At 42.7% G+C, this 18,042-nt stretch overlaps 1 protein-coding gene across 2 annotated transcripts in view; it reads right to left on the bottom strand.

The window, feature by feature from the left end:
* Positions 1-18,042, bottom strand: part of filip1l (filamin A interacting protein 1-like) — a 66,312-nt gene that overhangs the window by 10,329 nt on the left and 37,941 nt on the right. Inside the window, exon 1 of one of the 2 annotated variants that reach the window (XM_083938189.1) lies at positions 4,198-4,292. The exons of the other annotated variant lie outside the window; for it this stretch is intronic. The gene's annotated coding sequence lies outside the window, so the exon portion shown is untranslated. Of the gene's footprint in view, positions 1-4,197; positions 4,293-18,042 lie in introns of those variants that run through there. 2 annotated transcript variants of the gene reach the window in all.

Here is an 18,042-nt window from a genome sequence, read left to right as displayed (position 1 = left end):
TTGAGGTGTGCAGCCGGGGTCAGCACGTCTGTCACATGCATACATCACAGCCAAAGTGCCAACAGTCCCAGGGGAAGGTATGTTATGACTGCTGTGTGCGCAGCTGCCAGGCATTTCCACACAGATGGCCCACTGGCATGGAACAATCCTTTAATTAAGGGGTTCCTCTACCACCAATCCTTCTCCCCCTTTAACCAAAAGCAGCCACTACCTTCCCTCCCTACATTTTCTTCTTATACATTTAAAGGAATTCCCCCTGCTTCCAAAGCCAATTACAGCCCTCCAGAGTTTATACAGAAATCCCTCCACACACACAAACCTACACTCGAAGGCATTTCTAATTCCACATGAACACTTAGATTGCGGGCCATGATGTAAGTGTGGAAGGGTGTGTCACTCCTCAGCAGTAGAGCGGAGACTAGAGTGTGTGTCGTTTTTCTCCAGTAGCTGCTAAAGGGTGGGTACGGGTTGGGGGGACACACGTAACTGCATCCATGTGTTGCAATTACATCCAGACCAAACAGAGCACAATAAAATATTATAAGGATATGCATAACATTCATTATTAGTGTGGTTTGGGTGGATTAGTGGATTTTTTAAAAAAATTTTGTGGCCGCATTTCAGGAAGCAAATACACCATAATTCATTATAGATGATGCTGTAAACGTTACTTTATGTAAACTGTTTGTTGGTGAAACTGAAAATAAGTTCAAACAAGGATGTGACCTTCAACCAGGTAACAGTGAGAGTGCTGGTTCACATTCTGCATTGATGGAAAGTCAATAAGCAGAGTTGTACATGACATTTTTAGGGGAAATATTATAATTTTTCGCTCCACTACATTTATTTAATAGCTTTATTAACTATATTAACTATATATTATAATGCATTATTATAAAAACGGCTACCCAGCAATCTGTAAAGTTGTTAAAAGTTAGCCTCATCCCCAGCTGCAACATGAAGTACTGCCTACGCATGAATGTGTCCTCTTGTGAATATCTTATTCTGCATAAAAGGCACTTTTATTTTTGGTACTTTAAGTATATTTTGATGCTTAATCCTACGCTCCTTTATTTAGGTCAAATGCGGGACTTGTTCTTCTCTACAATGCGGTACTTCTACATTTAATTTAATTTAAAAGCTCTGACATGTTGTGTTACAGGGCGGCTATTTTAGGCATTATGGTTTTCAGCAGAACTTGTAAAGTAAACCCTAATTCCCTGTAAAGGTTTTGTAGACTCCTTTTTTTATTTTAGGTCTGTGAGTGTTCCAGGTGCTCAGATTATTTTTCAGTCCTGCTTTTGTTGACTTTTGCGTTTGACCTTGTTATACACTGACAGTGTTGATCAACTATTTGAATCCTCCTAGCTTTCAAGGACTCTGAATACGAGTGTCGTGCAAGAGAAGGAGCCTTATCTTGAAACATGCATGTGCTGAAAAATTACACTTTTCCTCAAATTGTGTGTGTGTGTGTGTGTGTGTGTGTGTGTGTGTGTGTGTGTGTGTGTGTGTGTGTGTGTGTGTGTGTGTGTGTGTGTGTGTGCGTGTGCGTGTGCGTGTGCGTGTGCGTGTGTGTGTGTGTGTAAGCAGGCGTCTCTCCTGTGAGCTAGCCTGTCGCCTTTAATCACTGTTTATTCAATCTCTTATCTCAGTCGTCGCTGTTTTCCCAGTGATGTCATCAGCCAAAATAGTACTGTACTTTGTTCCCTAGTAGGACTGGAAACTCTGCCTATTCCTCTTTTTTAAGTCCTGACCTGGATATTAATCCTGCATTCAAGTGCACTTCTCGCTAATAAAGCCAAATCCTCTGAGAGGAAGCTACATGGCTCATATGCCCAAAACACACCAGTGAAATCACTTCTAGCCCTTTATGGGACTATATTGCGCTATTCCCCATGTACTTTGTGGCACATAAGGAAATGTTGGTTCAGATCAGTTGTTCCTGAACTTTTTCTCATTAGGGACACACACATAGATGAGTGTATTTGGCCAGCAGAGCCACAGCTGAGACCATTTTTGTTGTTAGATATAATTTAGTGCAGGCTTGCAAGTCTGCATAGTTTGGAGGGGACAATAGACAGAGTGACCTGTGGTGAAAAACTATTGTCCTGCAGTTGACCCTTCACTAATGCTGGAGACCAACCGTACTTTAACAAGTAGTAGTCGCTCAACTGACCAGCTTTCGCCATCTACTATAAGTCAGTGGAAGCAGTTGCCATATACGTTCAGAGAACACACACACACGTTTGTATATAAATATATATGTGTGTGTGTGTGTGTATATACAGCATATATATATATATATATATTTCCCTCGCCATCGTGTTTTATCTCTGTTAGAAAAGCAGCTTGAAAGAACATTATTCTGGAGGAATAAATTGTAATGTGCTGCACATAAAGCTGGAGACATAACAGTGGCTATCAACATTACACGGCACCTCAACAGCAGGCACCCATTTCAGATTGATTTCCCCTAAAAAAAATACATTTAAAAAAGGATGCATGACCACCCCCGCTGGTCGTTAATGTGTCCTGGAAAAAGTCATTCAGGTGGGTTATGGTGCCAAAGTGGGATTTCTTAACGTTCCAGGATTGTTTCTGCAAATTAATTTTAGCTTCCCCCTCAAATATAAGCTCGACAGTAATGTCATAAGAAAAGAAAAGGAAACATCCAGTTGTGAGCAGTCAGGGAGTCACAACTCATGTACAGAGGGCTTCCCTCTCTTTACGTGGCTCTTGAAGCTGGAAACTGTGGCTCACCCGCTGCTTAAAACTGTGTTACACGTTCCATATGTCATTTCCTAACCACAAGTGATTAGGTCATGTATGTACAGACCGATATATCCTGCACACACACACACACACACACAGCCACCTCCACTTTAACATGTGGACGGTGGGCTGAATGCCCTCATGTGTGACAGAGTTTGAAGGGGGCGCGCTGATTGATGCAGTGCATGGACTCTATGTAAAGTCCACACAGGCTAAGTGATATGCCCCCAGAGTGCAATCAACATGTGTAAAATATGTAACTCTGATATTTATTGACTTCCTCCTGGCTGTGGTGATATGGTTAATGGAGTGGTGTGTTGCCAAAAGAGACCTCGGTGTGATGTTGAAGCAGTTTCTTTTTTTGTATGCATGAGTAAATTACATTAAACACTTTTTTTCAAATGTTCAAAATGGCACGGCTGCTCCCTGAAATCCCCATTCAGTATTTTAACACCACAGTTAATCCTTTCCTCAGAACGCAGCAGTTGTCTAATGCAACGTAAGAGTTTTCATATCTTATTTTAAAATAAAGACTTTCACAACCACGGTCAATCTGGGAAGATAAGAAACAAATGAATGACTCAATACCTTTAAATAAAACTAAACTACTTTTGGGTTCTTTCTTTTGGGTTCTGTCCTAAATAAATGGGCTGTACATACAGTATATAATTTAAATACAGTATTATCAAAGATGATACTTTAGTGTGCTATACTGTATCCTTTACACTCTTTTACACGTGTTGCTCGACTATAAACACGAGATGCTACATGATACTATTCATCTCTGCTGTCTCGTGCCTTCAAAACTAAGTTGACATTACTTCAACTGCTCCGTTACCTTGACAGATTTCTGCCCAGTAAATTCTCAGGGTCGTAAATGTGACACGCTCAACGCTGATTTTCCGACAAGAGCGAGATTCATTACGGACTAAATAGTTAATCTTTGGGGAAGTTTGCGGACCACAGAGTCCGACTCCTCCAGCGTGTTACGGATAGACTTCAGTTTCTGGATAATGAATCAAATGTGTTTCAGCGTTTCTTTATAGCTATGTAAAAAATAATTAAAAATGAAATTACTCTGATATGAAACAATCCCTTGCCTTTAAACATTATGAAGTCCCCACTGTAGTTTCTATACAAATGAAAGAGTTTGAAACTTCCTCAGATTGTGTTGACTCAGAAAACATCAATCCACTGAGTTTCAACTTCTTAGACAAGTTCAAAAGATACGATCCTCAAACTTTCTTCACACTTAAGAAGTACTATTAAAAACAGGCACCATGAAACTTTACAAAGAATACAAGAACACCAGCATGAAGTGATGCTACCCTTAACATCTGTACATCTCCACTCTATTTAAATAAAAGTTTTGGGAGTTTTTTTCCTCCACATTGAGAGTTTTGTAGTAAGGATGAGCGTGCCTACCTGTGCCAAAGGCTTTCCCGGCTTCACTGCCATAAGATCATTATCTTTCCGTACAACACCCGACCCTCAACTCTCCTCTGTGTGTGTGTGTGTCGCACTCTCTGAGTAGCTGTAATGTGGGCATTCCTGCACTCAGACCAAACAATAAGGGATGTGCTCCCTGCCTATGGACCATTACATCATCAGCATGTCCTTATATGGAGCTTTGCATTGCAGAGGCTCGCAAGAAGGGGGTGTGCTTGCTCGCATGTGTAACTGTGTGGTGTTTGTACATGAGTGTGAGCAAGTCTCCGAGAGTGACTGTTTAACTAAAGGAGGTGGCAGAAAAGAGGGAAAGGGTTTTTTTTTTTTTGACGAATGTAACGTGTGAAATATCTGGCTGGTCTGTCACTGCAGGGCAGTAGGTGAAGAGAGACAAGGAGCTTGAGTTACAGTATTTCCTTCTGGCTCTTGTCAACATAAGTCATTTATTGAGCCAAGGAGGGAGGAGAACCATCTCGCAGAGTTAATAAGAAAATCTGGGATGATGCTTTGTAACTGAGACAAGACGAGACGTGCAAAGAGCATCTTTGACGTGTGAAATGTATATTAACAACCAGCACCTGAGATGCCCTGACATTCTGACAGAAATAGTTTTTTAGAAATACAGTTCCTGACTGAGATCATGCAGTGCTATTAGCTGCTGTAGTTACCAGCTGGCTGTTAGCATCACCCTCTTGGTCTCACTGAAGCACCCTGCTAACTTGCTAGGAATGTTTTGGCGCGTACAGCAGCTGAAGTAGTTGTCAGAAGTCATCTTAGACAGGCTCCATTTATACCATTAATCATTTACAGTGAGAGTTGGTGCATAAATGTCAGTATTCAGATCATAATTAAGCAAAAATTGAAATATCACAGGACAAAAAGTTCATTACGAGTAAGTTATTCGCCTGCTTTATAATAAAATTTTAGGGGTGAAAAGTACAAAAAGCATTATTAGCAACTACTATTAACTAACTGAGTCTGAGTCCCATAGACCCCCGGAGATGCTGAGTGTCCGATGGGCGGGACAAAGCCCAGCATTTATCCAATGAGTGTCTAATTTCTCTGCAGTGGAACGACCCGCTCTACGCTTCCCCATTGAAGTCAGTATAAGCTGAGCGTCTGACTGTGTAAAGTGCTGTGGGGACGAATGAGAAGGAAGCTGTGCCGGTTACCTGTGATAAGGAGCTGATTCTGAACAAAAGATGAAGGCTTCTAGCGCGTATTTAGTCAATGAAATGTAAACACAGCAGAACATATTTCACCATTTTTTTTGGTGACATTTAGGGGAATCTGAGCTGATTTGTATATATGTTTTAAAACATGATAGTAGGGGATCTTTATGTATTAAAGTAAAATAACTTATTGTTGTCTTTTATTCAAAAACTCGTTTGACTTTTCTGGAAATATTTGCTTTCTTGCTGATTGTAAGATGAAAAGCTTGATGCCACTCTCATGTCTGTAGGTAAATATGAAGCTAGACCCCCAGTTAGCTTAGCTTAGACTGGAAACCAAGGGAACCAGATCACCTGTAAATAAAAAATTTGACTACTAGCACCTCTAAAACTCACACTTTATATCTTGTTGGGTTTTTTTATCCATACAAAACCTAGTGTGAGTGTACATTTATAGTGTATCTTGCAGCCAACGTTGGGAGAATCCAAGGTGAGGGCTGGGTAGGTAAACAACTAACCTGTGGGTGTAAAAGTTGCTCACACTAATGGCTCCACAAACATAATAATGGATTTTCACACAGAGGTGTAATCGTAGCTTAAGCCGACACACATTGCTGTTTATCAGTGGCACATTGTTCAGCTCACAATGCCTCAGTCTTTACTTTCGTTATCAGATTGCACTTACCTACCGCTTCCATTTCTCAGGCTATAGCTGGTGGCTAAATCCATCTTTTTAAAAGTCTTATCGCTGTGCGTCACCTATTGTCATATGATGGGTGCAATTTTTAGAGAGATTGTTCAGGGAGGTTATTGCTTAGTTGTCAGTGTTTCTATTGTTGTGAGGAAAATGTGCCCCGTTTATTCAGACAATGGGCCGCTGACACTGAAGTGTACGGGCAACTCAAGTAATGACTTCCTGACAAACATGGCATGGCAACAAGACAGCAAATTAGTCACATATACACATCAGTAAACAGAAGGGTATTCTGTCACTATGTGCTTACAGGCCGTATGTTGCACTTGTAACTGATTCCAGCCTTGCAAACCAATAACAAGGGCAAGACTCTTCCTGTCTAATGCCCACTTAATGAAATATGTAATGACTTCACAATGGCTGAGGTCACCGTTACTAAATGTTACGAGCATTGCCAACCAAGCTGAGGGACACAGACATTTTCTGCATTCATTTAAAGCTGCACCAGTCTGGATTTTTCATTTGTGAAAATACAAATACAGCATTCATCTTTGTCTGGCATAAGCAGTCGATCCATACACGTCATCTAACCTGGCTTCACAACACTTAGTCTCGACTGAACGTTTGCCAAAAGCTGTGCGGCACAATAACAAGTCCCTTGTTGTCCCCTCTGTGCTATCTTTCATTTCCAGCTTTTAAAGGATGTAATTACACATCAGAAGTACAATAATGATAGGAAACAAGGCTCAGCCTTAAGTACACAAGCATCTACTAACCATCTTCCCCAACTTCTGGACGACTTTATTTCCAGAAATGTAAAACAGAAGGCTTCCATCTCTGGTAAACAAACTCTGAGCAAAATTTATTTAGGTGCTCTCCAAATGTTGAATACAGCAAATTGTTGTTTAGTGGCAGAGGCAGCAGCTTTCGTGAGTCGCAGAGCCAGACACGACTCCCAAATTCCTGAAAACAGGTAAACAGAAAACATGTGGCCCAGACTCTTACGTAAAATCTTTGCAATGTATCCCAGTGTTTTTGACCAATTGGAGGAGGCTGTTGTTGGATAATGATGAATAAGGCTGTGTGACAAAGTTTGGATGGCCAGCTTGTTCACACAAAGCGCCAACAGATGCCAAAGATAGCGTTTCTTTTTGGTTTGAAACTCGCCATGTTGCCTGTGAAAACACACCATGTTTGATTTTGTTTGGAGAATACTTCTTAAACTTGTCATTCAATTCACTGCGATGGAGCAGACTTTTCTTTGCTGTATGGTAATTGTCACATGCGACGTTGACAGCTAAAGACCAGGGGATCAGAGTCTGGAGGAGTTGGAAGCACAACCAGAACGACACAGTTGAGCTTCCTGCCCAGACTGAAGTCTCGCCTCTTTGTCAAAGAAACCAGTTCCTGTGTCCACTTGAAAGTGTGACAACTCGATTGCTGGTGGATTTTCTCTGAAGCTCTCTGAAGTCTTTAAAGTAACACTGTAATACTTTGCCATAAGGCCATGGGAACAGGGGAACTGTAGTACACACTTGGGTCAAACAGGATTGATTTGAGGCGATGTGAAATACAATAGTTTAGTGTCTCTGAGTCCAACTGCCCACTGAGCTCCAAATCTAAACTATGATGTATTTTAGTTTTGAGTGCTCTGCCATTTCCTTGCAACAAACTGTTTGTTCGTGGAACAAACAATTCGGTCATCCAAAATTAGATTCTATTTCTGGATCTGGACATTTTCGTGGCCCTGAGTCCTGTATACTGGAAACAGATGTCGGGAATCAAACACGAGCGCAGGCCACACAAACATGTTTGCTGTGACAAGCCTCTGCCAAATGGCAAATAGCGGGTAAGATGAAAATGTATTATGTAACCTCCCACGGGGTGAGTGTCACACTGACAATATACAAAAGAATGTAGAGGTTTGGGATTTGGTTTGCATGAGCAACGTGTGCGGTTCGGCGAAGGCACTCGTTAAATCCCTAGACACATGGTCCTCCGGCATTTCAACACGCCGCCATGTTCTTCTGAGCTGAATCTTCCTGGAAAGAGTGCACGAAGGACCAAACATGAGCTCCATGGATGAATGAAAGGATTGATCTGCTAAATGAAGCAGTAAATGATTTGTGATTGGAGGATCTAGTGTGTGACCTGCTCTCTGAGGCTGAGTTCAGACCAACATTATTACTCTGTCCAAAAAATGCAGCCTCAGGGCGTCTTTGTGGCCTCGTGGTTAAGATGCCTACCATATAATTGCAAAGTTTCCAGTTTGATTCTGACTAGGGACCCGTGTTGCACGTCATACCCCTCTCCCGCTTCTCTCTCTCTCTCCCCCTCTCTTCATGTTTCCTGTCTGTATCTACACTGTCACTGTCCAATAAAGTCCAGAAAATGCCAAAAACTAACAAGAAAAACAAAGGGTTGTCCAAAGAACCGAAGTCCACTTCTACCACCACATAATAAGACATAATCCCCAAATGCACTAAATTGGCCAATTGGATATGTGCAAGCTCACATACTTGGTAAATGACTTAGTGTTTAGCTCACAATCACCAAGATGAGCCATGGATCTGTTGTGCATTTCCATTCCACCACACTCCATACACTCACACAGTGTTGGATGACAACACGCATTCATTTGATTCTTCTTCCGCAAATATTTTTAGACTTAGACCTTAAAGATGTGGCTTCTCGTTTTAGGGTTATTCGAGTGAACACGTGATTTTGTGACAAAGTAAAGCTGTCATACAAGCGCATTCAAGTGTTGCAGCATGCAGGGAAAGACACCTGTGTGAGAGTTTGTAAGGGCACGTTTATGTGTGTGTGTATGCACTGGCTGGTACCTGATAAGTTGCATGAATCTGATAAACCATTAATGAGCAAACCAGATGGAAGCAGAAGATGTCCAACCTCTGTGAGAGCCACTAGGCTGAATGCATTGTTGCCCTGTAGCAATATGTGTGTTGCAGAGCAGCAGAACCAGACGGTCGGAGACAAAGGCGCACACTCACCCTCTCCACTGAGTGTGATTTTGTGTTGCGCGTGAGACAAACCATTCTCTGCAGACGTCGCAGACAAGGCCCCGTTTTGCCCCGTACACTCAGCACTGTCTGACACACACATGCTTGTGCGATACACACAGCCCAGGGGCTGATTACCTGACATACATACATGACATCATCGGCTTGTAATCAAATCCATATGTCTCCTTCTCTCTTCTCTCCATCTATCTCTCGCTGGAATTCTTTCCCTCTTTTTATCCACCCGACTTTGTCTCCACATTCCTCTATCTGCTTGTTTTTCTTTTTGTCTTTCTCTCTCTCCCTCACAGTCTTTCTGCGTCTTTGTCCGCCACCTCTGTTCTGTTTTTTTTTTTGCTTCTGATCTCAGCCTGGGCCTCGGCATAAAATACCCCTGTGCGGGCGCTTGCTGGCCTTTTAGGGCCAAACTCACTTTTTATGGCCGTTCTCTCTGGGTGAAGACCTTTTGTTCGTTGTTGTGATGATGCGTTGTACAGTCCAAATAGTTGTTATTGCCTGTCGGAGGTGATGGATCTGTGTTTGTGTTCTCCCTTTTAACCTGCATTTTCTTCATGACTTTGTCTCATTTTCAAGCGATTTCTCAAAGTTGTTTTCGTGTCTCTCTAATGAAAAGTGAGGGTGGGGGGTGACCTTGACCTCTCACCCCCTTTTTCTGCCAGCTGTGTTCCTGGGGGAGATTTGTAGCACTAAAGGCATGTCTACTACCCTTTTGTATTTGTCTTCTTACGCACAACAGTTCTGATATTCTTCCTCAGGTGAAGCTGCTAATGCAGACGTGATATCCAACTCGATGTTCGGACTCAGATAATGATGCATATTTTTTTGCAGCAACTATCATTAATATTAGACTAAAGGAAAGTTATTTTCTGTTCAGGCTGAATGTCTGTACCTAGCTCCATTACTCACCGTCACTGTTACATAACTAGGATTTTGCAGTCTCATGCAACCTCAAGAGACCCATAAAGTACTTCACTTTTTACCCTTTATTGTCCGTCTTATGTGGATTCTGTTTTTAACGAGTCAAAACATCCAAATGTCTCTTAAGATAATTTATTTTCATTATCCTTAAAGAATGTGAGTAGAATATTTTGGCTTTTCAATAGACATGGGTTAATAATTGAGACAAATGATTCTGGGGTGGTTGAGGCAAAGCACAGCCCATTTTTCTTAGTTCCTGGTTGAGTAATCTTCTTGTTGTTGTTTTCCAAAGCCAGCGATGGAAAAAAATAGTCCCCTATCCTAGACCACCACAGAGTGGTATGAGATTATATGCAGGAATCAATCTTGCAGCTTCAGATTGCAGGGCTGGACCAGGTAGACAGGCTGTAATTTACACTAACAACAGCTATTGCTTAACAAAGGAATCACACGTGTAGTGAGAAAGTAAGAGAGGCGTCTGTGTAGTCAACAGGGCAGGCGTGTGTCTGCTGCCTTCAATTGGCACAGCTGATAATCATTACCCCTGCAGCACTTTGGACTTTGATGTAAATCACACTCTAGGTGGATGCTCTGATCGCTGTTTGCACAGACGGGGTGGAGTTCAAAGCTCGGGGGGAGCAACACATCAGCCCCCAAGCTATTACATGTACAGGATGGCAAAATGTTAGCATCAGGTGGCTCGCCATAAAGGATCCGGTCAGATTGACGGATCAAATTTTGTTTAAATTACATTAGCTCAGCTCTAATCTCTCCATTTACCCCCTGAGGACTGTAGTACCCCCTGTTGGGAATCACTGCAGTCTAGCACCTATTAAAGTAATTTCAGCTTTACAGCGCAGACTTTTTGCTATTAGACTTCCGCAAGTAGATAACAGTAAATCCATTAGGCCTCACACCCTGACTCAAACAATGACAGTCTCAAAAGCTGGCAGCACATTCACAGGAAGAAGGGAAGTTCTATACACACACGCACTAATCTGTCCAGCTGTCAGGTGAGCAGGGTGGATCATCCTCCAGAGGCTCTTTGTTGGTTTCCTGATGGATTAGCATTGATCTCAAACGGCCCGTGGAGGCGAACAAGAGCAGCTCTCTAAATCAGATTTCAAGGAGCTGAGCCTTCTCGAGTTGTCAAGTCATTTTTTCCACACCTGTGTGCCTGTGGATCCACCTGTTAATCTATTTCTCTTGAGCTGTAAAAGCGGTCCTCTCACATCTATATCGTGAACACACACATCCAGCCTCACCGCGGTCCTAATCAGCCCCTTTAGCCTGCACCAAAACAAAGGTTGTATTTACTCAGTATGCACTTCAAAGCCTTCGGCGCCGAGGCTGTGTTTAAGGAGGGGGGGAGCATACATATCTAAATGCTGGTTCAGCTTGGAAAAATTACAGTGTGACCACCGGCCAATGGAGTAAAGTTTTAAGGACGTGCATGTATTTGAATACTTGGAAGTAAACTACTGTGCAGCTCATTCCTCTGAGCTAAAATAGTTTTCAGTTTAACCACCAGCACCAGTGGAGGACAAACAAACTGCTGTTGAAATTCTCAGTGCTGTGTATCTCACTCCTACTCACATATCTGTCCCATTTACTCAGTCTCTGACTTATCTACACACACTGTCCAGCATCTTTAAACACAGGAAATGGGTTTCCTAATCTGGTCATCTTTCACAACTGCATTCATAGGGGAAAATATCCAAAAGCCTCGTCCTCTGCAGAATACACTCCACTGACAGGGGTCGTCACCACATTGCTATTTGGACACTGACCCTATCAAGGGGACAGCTCCAGAGGCTGTCATACACAGGGGTGAGTTTGAGTCAGAGGAGTATAGATGAGCTGCAAAGCAACAAGCAACAAGGCAGACATGAGAGCACACTTTTGGCATTCAGGTAGTGAGCCTCATTGTGCTATTTGAGGGAGATTTACGTGCCTATGTAGGGTGTTTAACTGCCCCAGAGGAGTTCTTGTTCTTTGAGTTGGCACACAACTGTGATTCTTTTTTGTTTCTTACATCAGCGGTGGATTTAGTTTTGTTATTGTGTCCCGTTTTGTTATGCCAGAACCTTTGTTTTGTAGCCTGGTGCGCCAGTTCAACGTCTGTTTGAGCCTAAATTGGAGCTTAAGCAACCTTTTAAAGTTCTTCTGGGAGGTTTCGAATGGTTTCTTAACATTAACTATTGTGGTACTAAATTAGCCATCTTATCTCTACTATATACTATACTAAATACTATGCTTTCGAGGAAGATCCAATTCGGGTGTTGCATTACTCTACAACATGAACAGGTCAGCAATTTAGTTATGCTGTATAGATTACCTGCCAACACTTTCAGGTATTGTTTTGTAGGGCAAACAAGTCACTCGACCGCCAGGAAGTGTTTTTCTGGAGATCCATAGCCGTCCCTTCAACTTTAAGCAGTGCTTACTAATTGAAAGTTATCTATGTAGTTGGAATAGTAGGGATTGTAGATTACCATATGCTTAAATGAGAGGCTGAAGGCGTTTTAGATTTACTCAAGTGAATTTTCCACATCATCCGTGCCACCAGTCTCTCTCCCTCTCTCCGTCGAAAACACACCCCTGACAAAACTCGCCAGATGTGGTCGTTCGTCATTTATCAGCACTTTTTCACAGAAGAGCAAGACCTCACATGACACATGTGATTTTTCAGGAATAATGGCTCACATGTGAGGGGATTAGCGCGATTAGAAAGAAGTGACAGGTGATCTGTTACATTTGCTGGAGAAACGCTATCAGATTACAGCAAATAAAGTTTGGTTTTTGTGATCTCGAACCACTATTGGCAGGACGACATGTCCAACAACCCCTCATGCCTAAAAGACAGAGGTATTTTTTCACAGTACCTACCCAACAACCCATGACTGTTACATAAATTCAGACTAAAAGCGGTGCACAAATTCATCCGGCTTCACCGTGAACACTAAAAACGCTCAATATGATCTTTCCAGTTCTCTGACACATCAGAAACCACCGCCTATTAGAACACTTCCTTTTTACATGATTTATTTTAAGGAAGTCTCTCTTCCTCTCTTTTCCGTTCCTCGCCGTCCTCTCTTTCTTTTTTCCTCCCTCCCCGTCTCCTGCTCTTCTCCCGGCCTTACAGCCAGCTGCTCGCTCACCCCGGATCCTCCCACTCGCTGCTCACCTCTTTGTGTTCAGGAGGAATGTAAATGATAGTGATTGGGGATGTGGGGTGTGACGCTGGAATTTACTTAAGCGAGACAAGAGCCGTGATGGACTGTGAGTCTGTGTGATCGTCTGTCTTATAGTGGGTGTGTTAGGGTGACATCACTCCCCTCCCAGAGTGCTCAGAGGGGTCTATTCCCCCGGCTGGGCTGGGATCCTTGACACAAGCTCCTTCTATTGTCTGCTCACTTCCTTTCCCAGTTACTTGGCAACTGGCCTCAAATTGACTCTGAATTAAAAGTGAGGAGAAGCAGACTCAGGCTCATACCACTTAGCTGCCACATCATCGCTTCAATTTCTCACAGATTGCCGTATGTCATCCCAACATCTGTATTTGTTGTCTCAACATTTTCATCCCTTTTAAAAGCCATGATTTTCTTGGCGGTGTGTCATCCTTTTGTCTCCTGTGGGTTATTCCGTCACTACAAAATGATTGTCTTGGAGGGGGGTGTCACGTTTAATTGACCTTAGATGTTGAGTGATGTAAAACGCTTCTTATGAGGCAACTAAATAGCTGCTTTCCATCTATCTGTCATGTATTTAATTTTTCCGAGCGTAAAGTACACACACTCACAAATCTGTCTCCACATGGGCGTACTGAAGCCAGCAAACGGATATCTTTTCTCAGAGTCCTTCAGGTCAACTTTTATCCCGCACCCTGGTGTAAACGAGTCAGATGTGCTCAGCTTTGTAGCCCGGACTTTATGCCATGCCCGTCCATAAAATAGGAAACCTCTCAGGGAAGTAAAGTAAAGAACATGTCAGGGATACTGTGGTAAAGTGCAGCCCCGGTGTTTTCAGGTCTCTTGGCTGCAATCTGATGCCCCTTGGCGGAAAACACTTACGATGTTGATGAAGTGCACCGCTGGGATACTTCAGTGCATGTCGAGGGGGCTGCCTGAAAGGCTCGGATCAGCAGCGTTATTAATGAAAGGCCCTGAAAGTTGGATTTTCGCCCGTCTCTATTCTGGGTGATGTCACCGTCTGGATAGACACGACTAGTCTCACCTCAGTGACTGAACACAACAGATGGCGCACATCTGGAGGGAGTCCAGAGAGGCATTTTAGCACTGAGAGTCATGAGGTTTAGCTTTTGTCCACGGACTTCCAGTGTTGATGAGGATTGATGCCGATTTTCTTTTAGCACGATTAGCTCTTTTAGCTTTGAGCTGTAAAAACATCTGTCAGCATGGTTATTCCTGTTTCTTGTTTTTTTACAGTTATCCAATCAGATGTTTTGCAGAACTTTAATTATTTATTTGTTCCATGAGATTTGGCTTCTCAACATGCTTCCTTTCAAACTCGTTTCATTTACGGTTTTTATTTTAACCGTTATTAATTCAAGGACGTATTGTAATTGCTTTTTTCGCAGCATTGTCCTCTACATACGTATGTACCTGGGAGAATGCAACAGCAGTCTGGAACAGTTGGCCACTCAGCAGCTCCACTTGAGTAGTCGGGGCTTAAATGGGGCTTAAGCTCCCAAAAGTTACCCAAAGGAACCTTAACAGCACTTTTTGAGCCAATAGCCTTCCCATCACATGCCTGTTTTTCAACATATGGTCTCCCAAAGGCACCCAAGCCCTTGAGTTGAGGGAGCGTGGTGACCGTTTTAGGAATATATTTGTGTTTGGGCTCAAAACAAATGCCAAATCAGTTTTTCACTTGATCCTAAAAATTGCATTTAATTTCACCCTTCCCAGCAAAAGAGAGGCTTCCATTGAAAATGTAATATTAAAATGTTGGACGCCGTGCAGTCCCTCTGAAACGTCGCCAAGGCCTAGCGGAGCAAAAGAATAGCTTCTAAATCATTTTTTTTTATGATATTTCTGGTTGAGCATAAAACTGGCTGTAATATACGGTTTCTCGAAATGTGAGCTCATAATTTTCTTTGTTTGAAAAAAAAAAAAAACGAGTGTGCCTTAGGAATGAGCTCATGCTATACTTACATTAAATTAGAGAGATCCAGGCATAGCATTTATTCTCTCTTGTGTTTGCTCTTTGTCCAGACCGCAGATACCGTTCCTCCTCCTTGGCATGCTTCAACTTTACAAGAACTCTTCTTAAATTGTTGGACGCTTTTTAAACGTATTATTATAAACCAATTATAGCTGATATGAGGAGTTATTCTCTCCTTTGGCACTGGGACACCGATATTTGTAGGCTCATATTAAAACAAAACATTAGTGTCTTTCTGGAGTAATGAGATAAAGAACCTGGCTGTACTCATGGTGGAGATTAGGCCGAAGAAACCAGAACAAATGAAGCATGAAACATTTAATGTCACACTGCAGAAGCCTCGTAAGAGTTTAGTGTGCAACCTTACCACTTCACTAAACCATGAGAGGCTCCTGAAACTGGATAGACCCTTTAAACCATTTTTCCACCCTTTAGTCATACTCCACCCACCCGTCCCCACCTCTGCCAGGAGGATTTGCTTGGTTTCAAGCCCGAAAAAACATTTGTCCTGAGATATCAGACCCCGGACTTTGACAAAAGTCTGATTTCATCACTCTAATCTTTTACGGCAGAGTGCACAAGCAATCTTAAACCTGCTGAAACCCCGTCAAAATATTATCTCCCACACGTCTTTATCCCTCAGCGTTCGTCAGGGTATCAGACTAAGTGCCGGTCGTTCGTGGCTCACTGAGGCTGCAGCTCCTCACCAGGTCAACGCAACATCAGGAGAGGAGATTTCTGAGCAAAACTAAGTTGAGTGCATAATTTCATCTTGGAAAAATACAGTGTAATTGAGGTTTTGGGCTCGGATCAAAAAGACCGTTTTACTCTGGAAATGACTTGGAGGACGAGTGCGGTTCTGGGCGGAGGAGGACGGTGGCTGTTGATTGTTTTGCTGTTATGACACTGCAGCTCAAACAGCGTATTCTACATTTTGCGGTCATAAATATAACGTATCAACCGTACGAGCTGCACTGGTGTATTAATTATCCTGGCACCGGCCACTTCTCCTGCCATAAAAAGACAGAATTTGGTTTGCTGTTAAGTCATGCGTGTTATTGAGAGTTAGATTACATTTCCGCGGAGGCTTGGTGGGCTTGTAAAACATTAAGCTGTTAAACATCGCTTCCACATTATTTTATAAAAAGACTTCTCACGACATTACTCACAGATACATGATGATAATAATTATTTCCTGAAATATAAAAGGAACATTAATTACTGTGGAGGGAAGAGGTGTGCCTGAAAAGATAATGTTTACTCTGGTATGTCAGAGTGCAAGCTATTCTGCAGTCTCATAACCTTACAGGAAAACCTTCTCATCAATCATCTGCAGCACCTTGCATCTGATCCGGGCGGAGGGAATTCAAAACCCGAGCGTGGCTCTTATTTCCTGGTTGGTTTCAGAGTTTTGTCAAAGCCCAGGATGCACAGCGACAGGGTGGTCCCTCTGACAGCTCACTATTGTTCCCCGCCAAACACTCGATCCCCAAAGTTTTACGTCTTGGTTTCCAAACCACATCTTGACACACGACCACCTCATGTCCTCCAATACAGCCCGAGGTTGTTTTACTCCCAATAACCACAAACTCACTTCTTACATCTCTGTTTCTCAATATTTTTCTTGTTTATATATGTAACACGGGGATTTTTGACATCTTTAAAGGTCCCACATTATGTTTGTTCATTTGGGTTTCTACTTGAGCATGTTCACATGTTTTAACGCTTAAACACAGTATATTTGTTTGAAACTTTATCTCTTTGTCTGATCACTCCATGTCTCTCTAAGTTGGCTCTGATTGGTTAACATTTCTTTGTCTTCCGGTATATCTGCACCGTCATTGCAGCCAAGGAATGACTGTAATTGCTGTCATTGCAGCACTGCAGCAACACTTTCTACCTATATATTATTATTATTATTATTATGGCTTTGATTTATATAGCGCCTTTCTCAGTGCTCAAGGTGCTTTACAGAGTCCAGGTTTCATTCATTCACACAGACACACATGGTGGTGGTGAACTACGTAGTAGTCACAGTTGCTCTGGGGCAGACTGACAGAAGAGTGGCAACAAATCAGTGCCTACAGCCCCTCCAACCACCTCCTCAAACATACAGCAGTCATACACACTCACACGAGGCAAGGTGGGTGAAGTGTCTTGCCCAAGGACACAACGACCATGACACAAGTAGGGCAGGGCGGGGATCGAACTGCTGACCCTTCGGACCCCATCTACCAACTGAGCCACAGTCACCCCATAGTAAACTGTACAGATGTTTCCCCTGTCATTTGACCTGAGCTCTGCGTGAATGCCGTAGCATCATTTAGTGACAGCAGTAGCTGCAGTGCACACAGGTGACATGTGAGCAGCTCGGGTGATTACAGACGGGCAGTGGGAGATATGAGATGAAAACATTTTAGGAATGAATCACAGCACTTCATCAAACTATCTGCCAGACTTTTACAGTATACTTACACATTACAGAGTCTTAATTTCATAGTGGAACAGTACGCTGTTCATTTAGTAACTTATGATCCCATTTAGAGTCAAACAAATCATAAAGAAGCGGATGCTTTAGGGGCGGTGCTACACAGCCACCTGTCAATCAGGATAGAGATTTAGGGATGTGTGTCCATGGCATTGGGGACATGGAAATAGCCATCCGTTGTCTGTGTTAAAGTCTCAGGACTTTGAACCTCACACTGTGTTTTCACTTCATCACACTTCACTGGAACATTTTGGCCACTGGAAAAACAGCGTTTAGTTGCACTTTGCTAACCGTACTACAGCAGTAGTAACGGAGCTGGCC

Source organism: Echiichthys vipera (genome assembly GCF_963691815.1).
Source record: "Echiichthys vipera genome assembly, chromosome: 23".
NCBI lineage: Eukaryota > Metazoa > Chordata > Actinopteri > Perciformes > Trachinidae > Echiichthys > Echiichthys vipera.
Note: the sequence above shows the minus strand (reverse complement) of the source record. Positions and strands in the feature narration are given on the sequence as shown.